Source organism: Pseudophryne corroboree, chromosome 6 (genome assembly GCF_028390025.1).
Source record: "Pseudophryne corroboree isolate aPseCor3 chromosome 6, aPseCor3.hap2, whole genome shotgun sequence".
Classification (NCBI taxonomy): domain Eukaryota; kingdom Metazoa; phylum Chordata; class Amphibia; order Anura; family Myobatrachidae; genus Pseudophryne; species Pseudophryne corroboree.
The window spans coordinates 319,545,666-319,564,923 of NC_086449.1; the positions used below are offsets into that span (position 1 = coordinate 319,545,666).

The following is a 19,258-nucleotide window of genomic DNA, read 5'->3' on the forward strand; positions in this document are numbered from 1 at the left end:
CAGGCCGGATGGCACTTCAAAAAAATAGTCCCCAAACAGCACATGATGCAAAGAAAAATAGAGGCGCACCAAGGTCGCTGTGTGACTAAGCTAAGCGACACAAGTGGCCGACACAAACACTTGGCCCATCTAGGAGTGGCACTGCAGTGTCAGGCAGGATGGCACTTCAAAAAAATGGTCCACAAACAGCACATGATGCAAAGAAAAAAAGAGGCGCACCAAGGTCGCTGTGTGACTAAGCTAAGCGACACAAGTGGCCGACACAAACACCTGGCCCATCTAGGAGTGGCACTGCAGTGTCAGGCAGGATGGCACTTCAAAAAAAATAGTCCACAAACAGCACATGATGCAAAGAAAAAAAGAGGCGCACCAAGGTCGCTGTGTGACTAAGGCGCACCACAGGTATAGAATGTAGATGGATAGTATACTTAATGACGACACAGAGGTAGGTACAGCAGTGGCCTTCCGTACTGCTATATATAGTATACTGGTGGTCACTGTGTCAGCAAACTGCAAAACTAAAATGCACCACAGGTATAGAATGTAGATGGATAGTATACTTAATGATGACACAGAGGTAGGTACAGCAGTGGCCTTCCGTACCGTACTGCTATATATAGTATACTGGTGGTCACTGTCAGCAAACTGCAAAACTAAAATGCACCACAGGTATAGAATGTAGATGGATAGTATACTTAATGACGACACAGAGGTAGGTACAGCAGTGGCCTTCCGTACCGTACTGCTATATATAGTATACTGGTGGTCACTGTGTCAGCAAACTGCAAAACTAAAATGCACCACAGGTATAGAATGTAGATGGATAGTATACTTAATGACGACACAGAGGTAGGTACAGCAGTGGCCTTCCGTACTGCTATATATAGTATACTGGTGGTCACTGTGTCAGCAAACTGCAAAACTAAAATGCACCACAGGTATAGAATGTAGATGGATAGTATACTTAATGACGACACAGAGGTAGGTACAGCAGTGGCCTTCCATACTGCTATATATAGTATACTGGTGGTCACTGTGTCAGCAAACTGCAAAACTAAAATGCACCACAGGTATAGAATGTAGATGGATAGTATACTTAATGACGACACAGAGGTAGGCACAGCAGTGGCCTTCCGTATCGTACTGCTATATATAGTATACTGGTGGTCACTGTGTCAGCAAGCTGCAAAACTAAAATGCACCACAGGTATAGAATGTAGATGGATAGTATACTTAATGGCGACACAGAGGTAGGTACAGCAGTGGCCTTCCGTACTGCTATATATAGTATACTGGTGGTCACTGTGTCAGCAAACTGCAAAACTAAAATGCACCACAGGTATAGAATGTAGATGGATAGTATACTTAATGATGACACAGAGGTAGGTACAGCAGTGGCCTTCCGTACCGTACTGCTATATATAGTATACTGGTGGTCACTGTGTCAGCAAACTGCAAAACTAAAATGCACCACAGGTATAGAATGTAGATGGATAGTATACTTAATGACGACACAGAGGTAGGTACAGCAGTGGCCTTCCGTACCGTACTGCTATATATAGTATACTGGTGGTCACTGTGTCAGCAAACTGCAAAACTAAAATGCACCACAGGTATAGAATGTAGATCGATAGTATACTTAATGACGACAAAGAGGTAGGTACAGCAGTGGCCTTCCGTACCGTACTGCTATATATAGTATACTGGTGGTCACTGTGTCAGCAAACTGCAAAACTAAAATGCACCACAGGTATAGAATGTAGATGGATAGTATACTTAATGACGACACAGAGGTAGGTACAGCAGTGGCCTACTGTACCGTAATGCTATATATTATATACTGGTGGTCACTGGTCAGCAAAACTCTGCACTGTACTCCTCCTATATAATATTATACTGGTGGTCCCCAGTCCCCACAATAAAGCAGCACACTGAGCACAGATATGGAGTGTTTTTCAGGCAGACAACGTATACTGGTGGTCACTGTCAGCAAAACTCTGCACTGTACTCCAGCTATATAATACAGCTGCCCCCCAGTCCCCACAATTAAGCGGTGTGAGCACAGATATATGCAGCACACTGAGCACAGATATGGAGCGTTTTTTTCAGGCAGAGAACGGATAACTGGTGGTCACTGATCAGCAAAACTCTGCACTGTACTCCTCCTATATTATACAGCTGCTCCCCAGCCCTCCCCACAATTAAGCAATAGTGCACAATCAAGTTCAACAATAACGGAGAGGATGCCAGCCACGTCCTATCCCTAACATTTCCAATGCACGAGTGAAAATGGCGGCGACGCGCGGCTGCTTATATAGAATCCGAATCTCGCGAGAATCCGACAGCGGGATGATGACGTTCGGGCGCGCTCGGGTTACCCGAGCCATACGGGAGAATCCGAGTATGCCTCGGACCCGTGTAAAATGGGTGAAGTTCGGGGGGGTTCGGTTTCCGAGAAACCGAACCCGCTCATCACTAGTAATTACCAAACAACTTGCAACAAAAGCAAAACACAGTCATTTGATATAGAATATTGTAGCCACTGATGGTGCATTAGGTCTCCATTAGGAAGTCTTCTTTTTTAATGATTTGTTAGAAATCTTCTCTTATTGGCATCTTTATTATTACCAGTTATTATTATTATTACCAGTTATTTATATAGCGCACACATATTCCGCAGCGCTTTAAAGAGAGAATATTTGACCATTCACATCAGTGCCTGCCCCAGTGGAGCTTACAATCTATATTCTCTGATTAGAAAAGTAGATACATAGATTTCAAGCGCTCCTATAAAAACAAGTTCACCATTACACACCCATAGGTGTCAAAATGTATAAAGTACCATTTTTTTAGGTCTTTCACATATATGTAGACAGGACCAGATACTGTACATCAGACCTTTCTCAAATGGACCTACAACAAAAGGTGTCCCCCTTTCATGGAGTTGAAAGAGCTAGAATAGCTCATAAAAGGGTACATCTAAAAAGGAAATGCAATAGTGCACTTTATCTTGTAAAAAGCACATGTTTAATAGTACGTCAAACTTACAATAAAAAGGCGAATTTTGCACATATATATCTCCCCAACGGCAAAACTGCAGGCACGGCGTGGAGTCACCCAGATGGACCTAGGCTGTCTTGGACACAGGGTCCGGAACCTGGATCCAGACCCAAAGCTCGCCACCAGCTTACAGTCACCAGCTTGTTCTTGGCGTACATACAGGGGTATCCGTTCACATGGTCGACCATGTTATGGTCGACAGTCATTAGGTCGACCACTATTGGTCGACATTGACATGGTCGACATGGACACATGGTCGACACATGCAAATTGTCGACACGTGAAAGGTCGACACATGAAAAGGTCGACATGAGTTTTTTAACTTTTTTTCTTTTGGGGAACTTTTCCATATTTTACGATCCACGTGGACTACAATTGGAACGGTAATCTGTGCCGAGCGAAACGGTAGCGGAGCGAAGGCACCATGCCCGAAGCATGGCAAGCGAAGCGAGCCATGCGAGGGGACGCGGTGCACTAATTGGGGTTCCCAGTCACTTTACGCAAAAAACAACACCAAAAAAAGTAATAAAAACCATGTCGACCTTTTCATGTGTCGACCTTTCATGTGTCGACCATTTTCATGTGTTGACCATGTGTCCATGTCAATGTCGACCAATAGTGGTCGACCTAATGACTGTCGACCATAACATGGTCGACCATTCATACCGTCACCACATACAGGAGAGAATTTTGGATCGTAGTCCTTCCTCAGAAGTGTAAAACAAATTCCCCCATCAATCCTATATTTATACCCTGTCTAATACATACACCATCTGTTCTAAATTGCCGCTAAATAGCGTCTATCCATTCTGCGCAGTCGCGTACCGGCAACGAAAACAGAAAACAGTATGGCCGTGCATTCCCCATGACCAATCTACTCTGCACAATCGCGGTCCTTCCACGAAACAAGGAGCACTATGGCCGTGCGTTCCATGCGGCCAGGAGATGAAACACTTCCGTTCTATTGATGATGATGACCGGAAACCGAATGGCCGTGCAGTCCACATGGATGGAAGTCGTGTCTCCATATTATCTTCCTGCGTTTCATGTAACGTCCATATAGTCATTATGGATTAATGTCCTCACATTTGAATTAAATATTAAAATACCTCAAAAATAAAACCATAATTAGTAATCAGCAGACAATATTTGCAGCAAATCATCATTTCATCAGAATAGAGAGGAGTTTTAAATCAAAAGACAAGAGGGTGCATAATAAAAAGTATTAAATTAAATTAAGCTAAAAAAACATTTAAGTTCGAAATCACCATTTAGGCCCTTGGGAACAAGAGTACCTGAATGGTGTATCCATCTCATCTCTGATTAAGATAAACATTTCTCTATATTATGAGATTTCCAATGAGGCTGTATCTGTTGTATGCCCCAAAAATTACTTATACTGTATTGCACTCTCTTGCCTCATGATGTTCCTTAAAGTGAGATGAGACAGTATGTGTCAATAACCCTTTTCTAATATTATAAATACTGTATGTTCTGCTGCCCTCACTTTCAATTGTCTAGTGGTTTTTCCTATGTAATAGTAACCACATGTACATTGTAGGACATAAATTATATTTCTAGAATAACACGTAATAAATTCTTTTATCCCAATTGGTTTTCCATTAATTGTCAAATTTGTAATTTTCCTATCTTTACACTTAACGGTTTTACACATAAGGCAATCACCGCAGTGGTGAAACCCCCTAGTGCGTACATTTTGTCTATATTTAGATTCCACATTACTTTTTACCAAGTGAACTTTCGACGATGGAGCCTTTCTATATATAAAGGTAGGTTTATCAGGTAAAATATCACCTAATAGTACATCTTGTTTCAATAATTTCCAATTTGCTTTGAAAACATTCGTCTTTTTATTGTAACTTTAATGTAGTATTAAACCTGTGCTTTTTAAAAGATAATGTGCACTATTGCATTTTCTTTTTTGGTGTACCCTTTTATGAGCTATTCTAGCTCTTTCAAATCCATGAAAGGGGGACACCTTTTGTTGTAGGTCCGTTTGTGAAAGGTCTGTTGTATCTGGTCCTATCTTCATATATGTGAAAGACCTAAAAAAACGGTACTTTATAAATGTTGCCACCTATGGGTGTGTAATGGTGAATTTGTTTTTATAGGAGCGCTTGAAATCTATCTAATCATTATTTGTAATATTGGTGTGGTGGGATATGCACTAAGAGACACAGATTTTTTTGCCTGCATCTTTAATTGTTTGGGCATATTCTTTTAAAAAAAATACCAGGAGGAAACCCATGCAAGTACAGGGAGAATATACAAACTCTGCACAGTTAGGCCATGGTGGGAATCAAACCCATGACCTCAGTGCTGTGAGGCAGTAATGCTAACCATTATACCATCCGTTCTGCCCGTTTCTTTAGGAAACTTAAACTGCTGAACCTATTCTGGCCCATGTTCCACCAACATTTGTCGCATATTATCATTACACTTTATCCAAGTGGTAGTGTCACTATAGAAGAAGCTGGAGCTACTTTCACTTTCTATCCTTTCTTGATCCAGCTGGATTTCACATGGTTCCTCTTCAACATCTTCAGTATGTTCCTCAAACTCTATGTCAGCTTCTGAGACTGTAGACAAAACTGTCAGTTTCAGTCTCAGGTTGAGTATTTTCAAGTATTCTCCTGTATAAATGTCATGTAAGGATCCAGATAGGTAGATATTGTGATATATTACAGAGAGCGTTGCTAGGAGTTCTACCATGATCTAGATAAGAGTGAGGAATTTCTATCATATCATAAAAATGTTATATTAATATATATTTTGCCAAAATAGCTGGGGTTTAATGAGAAAAAGATTACATGTAGATCTCAAGTGTATTATTATCCCAGGAAAGTGGCGGGTGGTGATATGGGCATGATATGATATTCGTTCATATCATTGGGAATATCCCCTTTCAAAGGAAAGGTAGGTAACTGTTGTATTCATTAATACCATTAGGCCTCATACTGTCCAGGAGAAAGATCCACCTGGTCTCTTTTCTCAAAAGTTCTCCATCTAGATCTCCTCCTCTTATGCCAAGAGTAACTTTTTCCATGGCAAAAACTTTTAAGTCATTAGGGGAACCATCATGAAATTCCAGGAAATGCTTCGCCACTGGTGTAAGAGTTTTGAATTTAGTCTTGTCGCTTCTGGCGTTTCTGATGGACCCTACGTGCTCCAGGATTCTTTGCTTTAAGGGTCTAATAGTCTTGCCTATATATTTCTTACGGCAAGGGCACTGAAGATGGTAAATGACTCTCATGGTTCTGCAATCAATATAATCTTTAAAATGCCAGATTTTGGAAAATTTGTCTTGAAAAGATTTAGTTTCCACCTTGTACTGGCAAGCTTTGCGGTTTCTACATTTGTGGGATCCTGTGATGTTGTAGATATTCTTTTTGGGTATTGCTAAATGGCTTTTCACAAGTGTGTCTCTCAAACTTTTGGATCTTCTCCAACTGGCTTGGACCCTTGGTGGTAAAATTTCCTGAAGAAAAAAGTGTATCATATTTTGACTGATCTCAAAGGTCAGTTTGAGATTCAATGAGTTATTATTAAGTTTGTTGATGAGTTCCTCAAACACGGTTATTTGGCCTTCCCGCACTATCAGGATGTCGTCTATGTACCGGAGCCAGATGATAAAATGCTCTGTATACATCTCATTTTCATACTGTTTAATGTGATCACTGGTCCTATAGGATATTTTGAACACACACTGATCTGGTATTATTGAACCAAATATTTATTGTGTGAGAAATATCTGCGAGTACTTAGGTATTATTATGATATCATATCACAGTGCAGAAAACAGTATTTGTGCTATCCTCCTCTTGTCAATTATTTCCAGTCTTGATATTACTTACTGTGTTAATTGTCTACAATACATAACACAGGCTGACTGCCAAGAATCATAGCTGAGCTCCAATAGCAACATTTGTTGCGAATGCTTGTATAAAGAGTAACACATACTGAATACAATATTTAACAGTCACTACTACATATATATTTATAGACAAAAAAAGTAGACACAATAAAGACTCTAAGGTTGGTTTATTTTTAAATAAAAAAAATATATCTTTATTCATTTTTCTCTTTATGCCTCACATTGTCTTTATCTTCTCACAACTATATATGTTTTTTACCAATATTTCGCATAAGTCTTGTTTTGTATCGTGTGATATACCATCCACTTTTAAGTGTATAAATAAACGTTATATTTTAAATTTAAAGAAGCTGAAATTTAACATATGTATTCTTCAGGTGGGCAATAGGAAAACTACATAAATAGAATTTTAATCAACCTCCCTAAGGGGATGAAATGACATCATTACCGATGCTTGGCTTGTGTTGCATGAACGATAACTCCCAAATGGCGAATTGGATCAGAATTTGGATTGCAACTCCAGTGTGTAGCATTTAATAAACTACAAAAATGGTCCTCTCACTTTTTACCATATCTGCCACGGTTTAAGTACAAAACCCATTTTTATTCATGTGCCCACATGTTTTCAGCACCGCAGTCAATGTTTTTAGGACAGTGCGTAGGTGGCTGGCTCAGGCAGTGTCGATTGCAGAGCAGTGTGTCATTGGTGCTATCTCCACTCACCTTGCGCACATTGTGGGGAAACTCCTACGCGAAGAACGGGTAGAACAGCTACTGTAGTACGTACACATATATACAGTATATATATATATATATATATATATACACACACACATTATAAAAGGATCGGCACTCCCCCTGTTATAATCAACAATGCTCAGGTGCCATATGGAAATGGTGGTATTAAATAAACCTCTTCTAGCAAGCAGCGGCACTCTTAGATGAAGTGTATCAGTAAATCACAATAAAGTGCATTTAATAATCCATCCTGTGTTCATCACCTTGACAAAGGGGCGATAGTGACCACGAAACATTGGCTCACAGGACGGATGATTAAATGCACTTCAGTTCATTGTGATTCACTTATACACTTCATCTCAGAGTGCCGCTGCTTGCTAGAAGAGGTTTATAATAAGAATTTACTCACCGGTAATTCTATTTCTCGTAGTCCGTAGTGGATGCTGGGAACTCCGTAAGGACCATGGGGAATAGACGGGCTCCGCAGGAGACTGGGCACTCTTAAAATAAAGATTAGGTACTATATCTGGTGTGCACTGGCTCCTCCCTCTATGCCCCTCCTCCAGACCTCAGTTAGGGAAACTGTGCCCAGAAGAGCTGACATTACCAGGAAAGGATTTGGAATCCAGGGTAAGACTCATACCAGCCACACCAATCACACTGTACAACTCGTGATAACCATACCCAGTTAACAGTATGAACAACAACTGAGCCTCAGTAACAGATGGCTCATAACAATAACCCTTTAGTGAAGCAATAACTATATACATGTATTGCAGAGAGTCCGCACTTGGGACGGGCGCCCAGCATCCACTACGGACTACGAGAAATAGAATTACCGGTGAGTAAATTCTTATTTTCTCTGACGTCCTAGTGGATGCTGGGAACTCCGTAAGGACCATGGGGATTATACCAAAGCTCCCAAACGGGCGGGAGAGTGCGGATGACTCTGCAGCACCGAATGAGCAAAGGCAAGGTCCTCCTCAGCCAGGGTATCAAACTTGTAGAACTTAGCAAACGTGTATGAACCCGACCAAGTAGCAGCTCGGCAAAGCTGTAAAGCCGAGACCCCTCGGGCAGCCGCCCAAGAAGAGCCCACCTTTCTTGTGGAATGGGCTTTTACTGATTTAGGATGAGGCAATCCTGCCGCAGAATGAGCTTGCTGAATCGTGCTACAGATCCAGCGCGCAATAGTTTGCTTTGAAGCAGGAGCACCCAGCTTGTTGGGCGCATGCAGGATAAACAGCGAGTCAGTTTTCCTGACTCCAGCCGTCCTGGCTACATATATTTTCAAAGCCCTGACTACATCTAGTAACTTGGAGTCCTCCAAGTCCCTAGTAGCCGCAGGCACCACAATAGGTTGGTTCAAATGAAACGCTGATACCACCTTAGGGAGAAATTGGGGATGAGTCCTCAATTCTGCCCTGTCCATATGGAAGATCAGATAAGGGCTTTTACACGACAAAGCCGCCAATTCTGACACACGCCTAGCCGAAGCTAAGGCCAATAGCATGACCACTTTCCACGTGAGATATTTTAGCTCCACGGTCTGAAGTGGCTCAAACCAGTGAGATTTCAGGAAATCCAACACAACGTTAAGATCCCAAGGTGCCACTGGAGGCACAAAAGGGGGCTGAATATGCAGCACTCCCTTCACAAACGTCTGAACTTCAGGCAGTGAAGCCAGTTCTTTTTGAAAGAAAATAGATAGGGCCAAAATCTGGACCTTTATGGATCCTAATTTTAGGCCCATAGTCACTCCTGACTGTAGGAAGTGCAGGAATCGACCCAGCTGGAATTCTTCTGTAGAGCCTATCTGGCCTCACACCAAGCAACATATTTTCGCCATATACGGTGATAATGTTGTGCTGTCATGTCTTTCCTAGCCTTTATCAGCGTAGGAATCACTTCATCTGGAATGCCCTTTTCCGTTAGGATCCGGCGTTCAACCGCCATGCCGTCAAACGCAGCCGCGGTAAGTCTTGGAACAGACAGGGCCCCTGCTGTAACAGGTCCTGTCTGAGAGGCAGAGGCCATGGGTCCTCTGAGATCATTTCTTGTAGTTCTGGGTACCAAGTTCCTCTTGGCCAATCCGGAACAATGAGTATAGTTCTTACTCCTCTCTTTCTTACAATCCTCAGTACCTTGGGTATGAGAGGAAGAGGAGGGAACACATAAACCGACTGATACACCCACGGTGTCACTAGTGCGTCCACAGCTATCGCCTGAGGGTCTCTTGATCTGGCGCAATATTTTTTTAGCTTTTTGTTGAGACGGGACGCCATCATGTCTACCTGTGGCCGTTCCCAACGATTTACAATCAGCGTGAAGACTTCTGGATGAAGTCCCCACTCTCCCGGGGGGAGGTTGTGCCTGCTGAGGAAGTCTGCTTCCCAGTTGTCCACTCCCGGAATGAACACTGCTGACAGTGCTAGCACGTGATTCTCCGCCCATCAAAGAATCCTTGCGGCTTCTGCCATCGCCATCCTGCTTCTTGTGCCGCCCTGTCGGTTTACATGGGCGACCGCCATGATGTTGTCTGACTGAATCAGCACCGGTTGGTTTTGAAGCAGGGGTTCTGCTTGACTCAGGGCATTGTAAATGGCCCTTAGTTACAGAATATTTATGTGAAGGGAAGTCTCCTGACTTGACCACTGTCCTTGTAAGTTCCTTCCCTGAGTGACTGCCCCCCAACCTCGGAGGCTTGCATCCGTGGTCACCAGGACCCAGTCCTGTATGCCGAATCTGCGGCCCTCGAGAAGATGAGCACTCTGCAGCCACCACAGCAGAGACACCCTGGCCCTCGGGGACAGGGTGATCAGCCGATGCATCTGAAGATGCGATCCGGACCACTTTGACAATTCCTGGGCCTTCTCCACCGGGAGAAACACCTTCTTCTGTTCTGTGTCCAGAATCATGCCCAAGAACAGCAGACGCGTCGCAGGAATCAGCTGCGACTTTGGGATATTCAGAATCCAGCCGTGCTGTTGCAGCACTTCCCGAGATAGTGCTACGTTGACTAACAACTGCTCCTTGGACCTCGCCTTTATAAGGAGATCGTCCAAGTACGGGATAATTATAACTCCCTCCTTCCGAAGGAGTATCATCATTTCGGCCATTACCTTGGTAAATACCCTCGGTGCCGTGGACAGACCAAACGGCAACGTCTGGAATTGGTAATGACAGTCTTGTACCACAAACCTGAGGTACTCCTGGTGAGGTGGGTAAATGGGGACATGCAGATAAGCGTCCTTGATGTCCAGCGACACCATAAAATCCCCCTCTTCCAGGCTTGCAATAACCGCCCTGAGCGATTCCATTTTGAACTTGAACTTCCTTACATAAGTGTTCAAGGATTTTAAATTTAGAATGGGTCTCACCGAACCGTCTGGTTTCGGTACCACAAACATTGTGGAATAGTAACCCCATCCCTGTTGAAGGAGGGGAACCTTGATTATCACCTGCTGAAGGTACAGCTTGTGAATAGCCGCCAGCACTACCTCCCCTTCCCTGGGAGCTGCTGGCAAGGCTGATTTGAGGTAACGGCGAGGGGGAGTCGCCTCGAACTCCAACATGTATCCATGAGATACCACTTGTAGAACCCAGAGATCCACCTGTGAGCGAACCCACTGGTCGCTGAAGTTCCGGAGACACGCCCCCACCGAACCTGGCTCCACCTGTGGAGCCCCAGCGTCATGCGGTGGACTTAGTGGAAGCAGGGGAGGATTCCTGGGAACTGGCTGTCTGGTGCAGCTTTTTCCCTCTACCCCTGCCTCTGGGCAGAAAGGATGCGCCTCTGACCGGCTTGCCTTTCTGAGGCCGAAAGGACTGTACTTGATAATACGGTGCTTTCTTAGGCTGTGAGGAAACCTGAGGTAAAAAAGTCGACTTCCCAGCTGTTGCTGTGGATACGAGGTCCGAGAGACCGTCCCCGAACAATTCCTCACCCTTATAAGGCAAAACCTCCATGTGCCCTTTTAGAATCAGCATCACCTGTCCACTGCCGAGTCCTCTATGGTTAGCAAAATAGCATCCCTGTCGAGGGTATCAATGTTGTCTGACAGGGTATCAGACCATGCCGCTGCAGCACTACACATCCATGCTGAAGCAATAGCAGGTCTCAGTATAGTACCTGAGTGTGTATATACAGACTTCAGGTTAGCCTCCTGCTTTCCATCTGCAGGCTCCTTTAGGGCGGCTGTATCCTGAGACGGCAGTGCCACCCTTTTAGATAATCGTGTGAGCGCCTTGTCCACCCTAGGGGATGTCTCCCAGCGTAACCTATCCGTTGGCGGGAAAGGTTACGCCATCAGCAACCTCTTATAAATCACTAGTTTTTTATCAGGGGAACCCCACGCTTCTTCACACAATTCATTTAATTCATCAGATGGGGGAAAAGTCACTGGCTGCTTTTTCTCCCCAAACATAATACCCATTTTAGTGGTAACCGGGTTAATGTCAGAAATGTGCAACACATTTTTCATTGCCGTAATCATGCATCGGATGGCCTTTGTGGACTGTACATTTGTCTCATCCTCGTCTACACTGGAGTCAGACTCCGTGTCGACATCTGTGTCTGCCATCTGAGCTAGCGGGCGTTTTTGAGCCCCTGATGGCCTCTGAGACACCTGGGCAGGCGCGGGCTGAGATGCCGGCTGTCCCAAGGCTGTTACATCATCAAATCTTTTATGTAAAGAGTTGACACTGTCGGTTAATACCTTCCACATATCCATCCACTCCGGTGTCGGCCCCGTAGGGGGCGACATCACACTTATCGGCTCCTGCTCCGCCTCCACGTAGCCCTCCACATCAAACATGTCGACACAGCCGTACCGACACACCGCACACACACAGGGAATGCTCTGACTGAGACAGGACCCCACAAAGTCCTTTGGGAAGACAGACAGAGAGAGAGAGTATGCCAGGACACACCACAGCGCTATATAACACAGGGATTTTCACTATACTGAGTGATTTTTCCCAATAGCTGCTTATTAACACCAATTTGCCCCTAAATTTATGTGCCCCCCCCTCTCTTTTTTACCCTTGTTGTACTGAATACTGCAGGGGAGAGCCTGGGGAGCGTCCTTCCAGCGGAGCTGTGAAGAGAAAATGGCGCTGGCTGTGCTGAGGAAGATAGCCCCGCCCCCTCAGCGGCGGGCTTCTCACGATTTTTATAATGTTAATGGCGGGGGTTTTTGCACATATACAGTGTTATACACTGTATTATGTGCTATTTGTGCCAAAAGGTAAACTAATTGCTGCCCAGGGCGCCCCCCCCAGCGCCCTGCACTCAACAGTGACCGGAGTGTGTGGTGTGCTATGGGAGCAATGGCGCACAGCTGCAGTGCTGTGCGCTACCTTAATGAAGACAGAAGTCTTCAGCCGCCGTTTTTCATCTTTATCTTCCGTCTTCTGGCTCTGCAAGGGGGACGGCGGCGCGGCTCCGGGAACGGACGATCGAGGTCGGGCCCTGTGTTCGATCCCTCTGGAGCTAATGGTGTCCAGTAGCCTTAGAAGCACAAGCTAGCTGCAAGCAGGTAGGTTTGCTTCTCTCCCCTCAGTCCCTCGTAGCAGTGAGTCTGTTACCAGCAGATCTCACTGAAAATAAAAAACCTAACAAATACTTTCTTTTCTAGTGAGCTCAGGAGAGCCCACTAGGTGCATCCAGCTCTGGCCGGGCACAGATTCTAACTGAGGTCTGGAGGAGGGGCATAGAGGGAGGAGCCAGTGCACACCAGATATAGTACCTAATCTTTCTTTTAAGAGTGCCCAGTCTCCTGCGGAGCCCGTCTATTCCCCATGGTCCTTACGGAGTTCCCAGCATCCATTAGGACGTCAGAGAAATATATATATATATATATATATATATATATATACACACATATATATACAATATATATATATATATATATATATATAAATAATATCACTGTCTTATTATTTATTTTTTAATAAGTTAATTTTAATTAGTGACACTTTAAAAGAACATTGCATTCAACATAACAATTTTTTTTTATTACTCACAGGAAAAATCTACATTTATTATTTCATAACATTGAAAAATTGAAAAATGGTTCAATTTGCATTTCCTTTATTTAGAATTATTCACTTGATAACAACCTTATTGGTATAAGACATTTTGTCCACAATATACCTGTATTTCTGAAATAAAATCTTAAAGTTAAATTCAAAAGACGACCCTACGAGATGCAGATAAGATCCTAATGGATGGGATCCCAGCAGTCTATATACCGGCGCCAGAACCCCGAGGCATACTATAAACCCAGCGTCAAAATAGCAACATCTTAATCCCAATCATTCGTCCAGCGGGACGCGCTCACGTCTTGCTGCAGGGGGTGGGAGGATAGGTTTAAGTATTAGAAGGGGGTTTAGGGTTAGAGTGCAGGGACGAGAAGGGTATGGTTAGGTACTGGGGGGGTTAGGTTCATGCACATAGATGGGGGGTTAGGGTTAGGCAGCAGGGAAGGGAGGTTAGGGTTAGGCTGCGGTGAAGGTAGGGTTAGTGACAGGCAGCTGGGAAGGGAGGGTTAGGGTAAGACACCACCAGGGAGGATTAGGTTTAGGCACCCACAAGTGAGGGTTAGGGAAGGGAGATAGGGAAGGGTTAGGATACTTTCCAGGGGGCTGTCAGGATTCTGATGGTCGGATGCCGCTGTCGTTATTCTGACCGCCGACATCCCGTCCATTGGGATAACATACTGAAACTAATCCTACAACTCTTCAGATAGAGTTTTATAGATGTTGTGGGGCTCATGTAGTGATAGACACAATGTCCAATTTATTTGTTTAATGTCTGTATTTACATACAGACATATCTGCACTAATCAAGTGCTATGCATGGAGGGGTAGAATGAGGGAGGTAAGGATCATTTCAACACAGGCCAAGTACAGTGATACCTTGTTCACATGCTGCGGCAGATACATTAAGCCCAGTATAAGCTAAATTCTCACATGCTCAGTGTAATGAAACGAGATGGACTTGGACTGAGAACCTTTATATTCATCACTCGTTTCTCACAGTATAATGTACTTTTTAATCCTTGGCCCAGTCTAGGTATATACACCAGAGCATAGGTGTATCATGTGTTATTTCATGTAATTAGGTATTTAGTGTCCTGCTATTACCTGCAATATGGTATGTATTGGAGATATAAAGACAATTGCCATATTGTGTGACTATAGCAGGACAAGCCATAGTGTGTGACATGAGGAGAGCCAGGCAGCTGTGCTAGTTCATTACCATTTGTATCACATATGTGAGTCCATTGTGTGAGGTGTGATAGGTGTTGCTGGTAATGTAATCAGAACAATGACTGAGTGACTGGTAAGATAGCTGCCAGCCCAGGTTATGTATCTAGGTCATCAGGTCATCTGGGAGGTAATTAGGTTAGAACTCCCAGAGGATGTACAATGGGTCTCCACAGCAGGATACTGGCTGAAATAGCCTTGGGATATACTGACCCAACCTCATAAGTAGACTGTTTGGCACCAGAGGGGAGCTGCCAGTCAGGTATATAAGGAGAGCAGGTCTCAATGGAAGAGAGTCTATTGTGGTGGATCCTGTGAATCAGACATCAGCAGGAAATACTCTGAGCTGGGCATCGTTGTGCCACCAGAGGAAACCCTACCAAGACAGGGTCAGTGTGAGCCAGTACCCCAGGCTGGGGGACACAGGACTGTCTAGCAAGAGGTAGTGGTGAGGATACAGATTACTTCTATTGCTACTTATGGATGCTGACTGCAAGAGGCTGCTGGAGGATATGTGCTACCAATTACCCTGTAACATGTGACTATTTTATGGTGTTGTGCTGTCATAATAAAGACTTATTTTTATATATTCTGATCTGCCCGAGTGAATTGAATCCCACAGAGGGTAACCACCATCCCAGCAAAGCGTGGTTTCCTCACAATTGGGGGCAGCAGTGGGATCACTCGGTCCGGTATCACAAGAACCGGGAGGCTGCGAGGAATGCAAGCGTTTGCAGTCCAAGAGCCTTGCAGGGACAGCACAACACGGGAAACACAGCACTCAGAGAAAGCCATTCAGAGGACTTATAAGAAACGTGAGCCATGAAGAGATACAGCTCCCTAAACCTGAAGCGGATCCAGGAAATATGCGGGGCAAGGACATTTCTACTACCCGTGATGACTCCAGGACACAGCTAGTGGGAAACCTTCACTAATGGGACATGTCCCTACTCGATGAGGCAATCGGTATGAAAACAGTGGAGGTCCCAGCAATAGAATTCTCTAAAGTTGGGACTAATGTAGCAGAGATTCTGGATGCCAGGCAATCAGGTGTGGACCAGGAGCAACCCTGTATGTTGGTACTGAGGGATGGGGCCATGCTATTTGCAAAACCATCTGAGGTGAGCGTTATTAAGGAAAGGCAGGAGAACTTCCCAGAAATGGTGGGGGAATGGTCCAAGGAAACTGGGGTGAGTACCTACACCACCTCACTGCCTGAGGAGCAGACGCCACTGGAGTCCACAGACCTGGCACTACTCTTTCAGGAACAGCCAGTAAAGATTCCTGAGATCGCAGCTACCGTGCAGACCAAATCCACCACAGGCCAGTCAGCAGTGCGCAGTGGAAGCTGTGACTACGATCAGCTTTGCTGAGAGCTGCAGGAAGTTCTGAGTCGGTGGATCTTGAAAAAAGGTCTTGGGTCAGTAAAAGCATGGCTGCCTGACATTTTACTCAACCTTCAGGATTGGGTGGCCAAGTGGAAGCCACAGTCCCAGGAAAAGCCACAAAAGGGGCAGAAGGAAGGCCCAATGCGACCCAGCAACCGAGAACACTTGGGAAAAGTCTGGAAGCAGTGCCATCGATGTGGACATTGGGGGCATCTCCGTCGGGAGTGTCCCAGAAAGGGAGGTCAATTGGATCAATCCCAACCCATGGGTGTTGTTGGCAGGAGCCACTGTTGGAAAAACAAACATTACCCCCCTGATGCGCCAGAGGCGAGGGGGGTAAATGCCACTTGCAATGTTATTGTTGGTGAAAAGCAAAGCAACAGGCAAAGAAATAACTTTCACCACTACACACCAGTGACAACTGGATATCAGCAACCCATTTTCCCCACCTCCGGACCTCTGAGGGTGAGTAGCCAAGACCATCCTGAGGGGGTGTTAGTCCTAGGGGAGGAGGCTAAGTCTAGACTGCAAGAAGCCCAGTTACTAGATCCAGAACTAGATGGGATGCGGGCAATTGCAGATAGGGCATATGAGACAGGGATGCCAGAGGAATGTGTTTGGATGGATGGATTACTGCATACCGTGTCCAGTCCAAATCATAAGTACAGGCTGGTAGTCCCACCCGAATATCGGGGTCTGTTCCTAGCTCAGGCCCATAGGGCAGGTACCAGTCACTGGGGAAAACGATGAACAAGAGCCCGGCTCAGGCAGCATTTCATGTGGTTAGGTTTAGCAAGGGATGTAGATCGCTACATAGCCAACTGTGCAGATTAGTGAAAAAGAAATATTACACTTGAAAATTAGCGCTCATCAAAATTATCATGTAAAAAAGAAATTACTGGTAAATTTTTCATTCACCCTTATTGGTAGGTAGATCCTCATGAGATGGTGAGGCAGTTTGCACTCTAGACGTTCCTCAAATCACCAATAATTCAAACACAATGAGTGAGTGTCCCAAAAGACCTGTAATGATAGATGCCTCTTTCTCCAATTGAATGGAATTTAGGAAATACAAGGCACCATTAAACAACGACCATAGTGTAGTATTGTTTTAAAAACACGCACTGGTTTTAATACACTGATAAAACTTACAAGAAATTAAAAGAACATAAGCATGTAGTATAATCCATAGGACAACACAGATGGTATATCACCCAGGAAATCACTGCAGCCCCAGCAGATGGCAATGGAAGACGTGCACTATCTCTCCAGAAGTCCAGTAGCATGCAGGATAGCTGAAGATGGTTGTGTCCAAAGTGTCCAAGGATCAATTCAGATTAAAAGCAAGAGCTCTGGAGAGATAGTGCACGTCTTCCATTGCCATCTGCTGGGGCTGCAGTGATTTCCTGGGTGATATACCATCTGTGTTGTCCTATGGATTATACTACATGCTTATGTTCTTTTAATTTCTTGTAAGTTTTATCAGTGTATTAAAACCAGTGCGTGTTTTTAAAACAATACTACACTATGGTCGTTGTTTAATGGTGCCTTGTATTTCCTAAATTCCATTCAATTGGAGAAAGAGGCATCTATCATTACAGGTCTTTTGGGACACTCACTCATTGTGTTTGAATTATTGGTGATTTGAGGAACGTCTAGAGTGCAAACTGCCTCACCATCTCATGAGGATCTACCTACCAATAAGGGTGAATGAAAAATTTACCAGTAATTTCTTTTTTACATGATAATTTTGATGAGCGCTAATTTTCAAGTGTAATATTTCTTTTTCACTATTGTTCATTCTTGAAGTGTGGGGTCACTTCTATTTACACTAGATATAGCTGCACTTCAAGTTTTATTGCGCATATCATTGGATACAATTGTTACAACTGTGCAGATTGCCAGAATAAGTTACAGCACGGCTGCATCAGTGACAGTCAGACACAGGAGGAGGGTAGGCAGCATAGACAGCAAGACATTGAGGACTGTGTGCTATCACTGTCAGTAGTCCCTGGGGGAGGTAAAGAGCAGCAGGAATCCTGCAGGCAGTCAGTCCATAAGCAGGCGCAGACTGGGGAAATAAGTAACCCCAGGACAGATAGGAACTGGGGGAGGTGGAGGCGCAGCCAGGCAGGGCCCCAGGCAACCAAGGAAAGGCAGTGGGTAGGTCACTCAGACAGTAGGGCTCAGACTAGCTACTGGAGAAGGAGACAGAGACTTCCTTCAGAGGTTCGGGGGACTGACTGGTGCTGGTGGTTACAAGAGAACAACATGGGACAACAAGTAAACGCTGGAAGTGGTGCACAGACCAGCAGGAATTGTTTCAACATGCGGAGGTCAACATACAACCTGCAGTAGTGTCTGCAGAAGAGACTGGGGCTCAAGTGTAAAAAGTGGGGGAGGTATATGTAACGAAACGAGATGGACTTGGACTGAGAACCTTTATATTCATCACTCGTTTCTCACAGTATAATGTACTTTTTAATCCTTGGCCCAGTCTAGGTATATACACCAGAGCATAGGTGTATCATGTGTTATTTCATGTAATTAGGTATTTAGTGTCCTGCTATTACCTGCAATATGGTATGTATTGGAGATATAAAGACAATTGCCATATTGTGTGACTATAGCAGGACAAGCCATAGTGTGTGACATGAGGAGAGCCAGGCAGCTGTGCTAGTTCATTACCATTTGTATCACATATGTGAGTCCATTGTGTGAGGTGTGATAGGTGTTGCTGGTAATGTAATCAGAACAATGACTGAGTGACTGGTAAGATAGCTGCCAGCCCAGGTTATGTATCTAGGTCATCAGGTCATCTGGGAGGTAATTAGGTTAGAACTCCCAGAGGATGTACAATGGGTCTCCACAGCAGGATACTGGCTGAAATAGCCTTGGGATATAC

The 19,258-nt window shown here is 44.5% G+C and overlaps 1 protein-coding gene across 1 annotated transcript in view; it reads left to right on the forward strand.

Annotated features, from left to right (window-relative positions):
* Positions 1–19,258, forward strand: part of LOC134932144 (dual oxidase maturation factor 1-like) — a 116,912-nt gene that overhangs the window by 77,472 nt on the left and 20,182 nt on the right. The gene's annotated exons all lie outside the window — the stretch shown is intronic.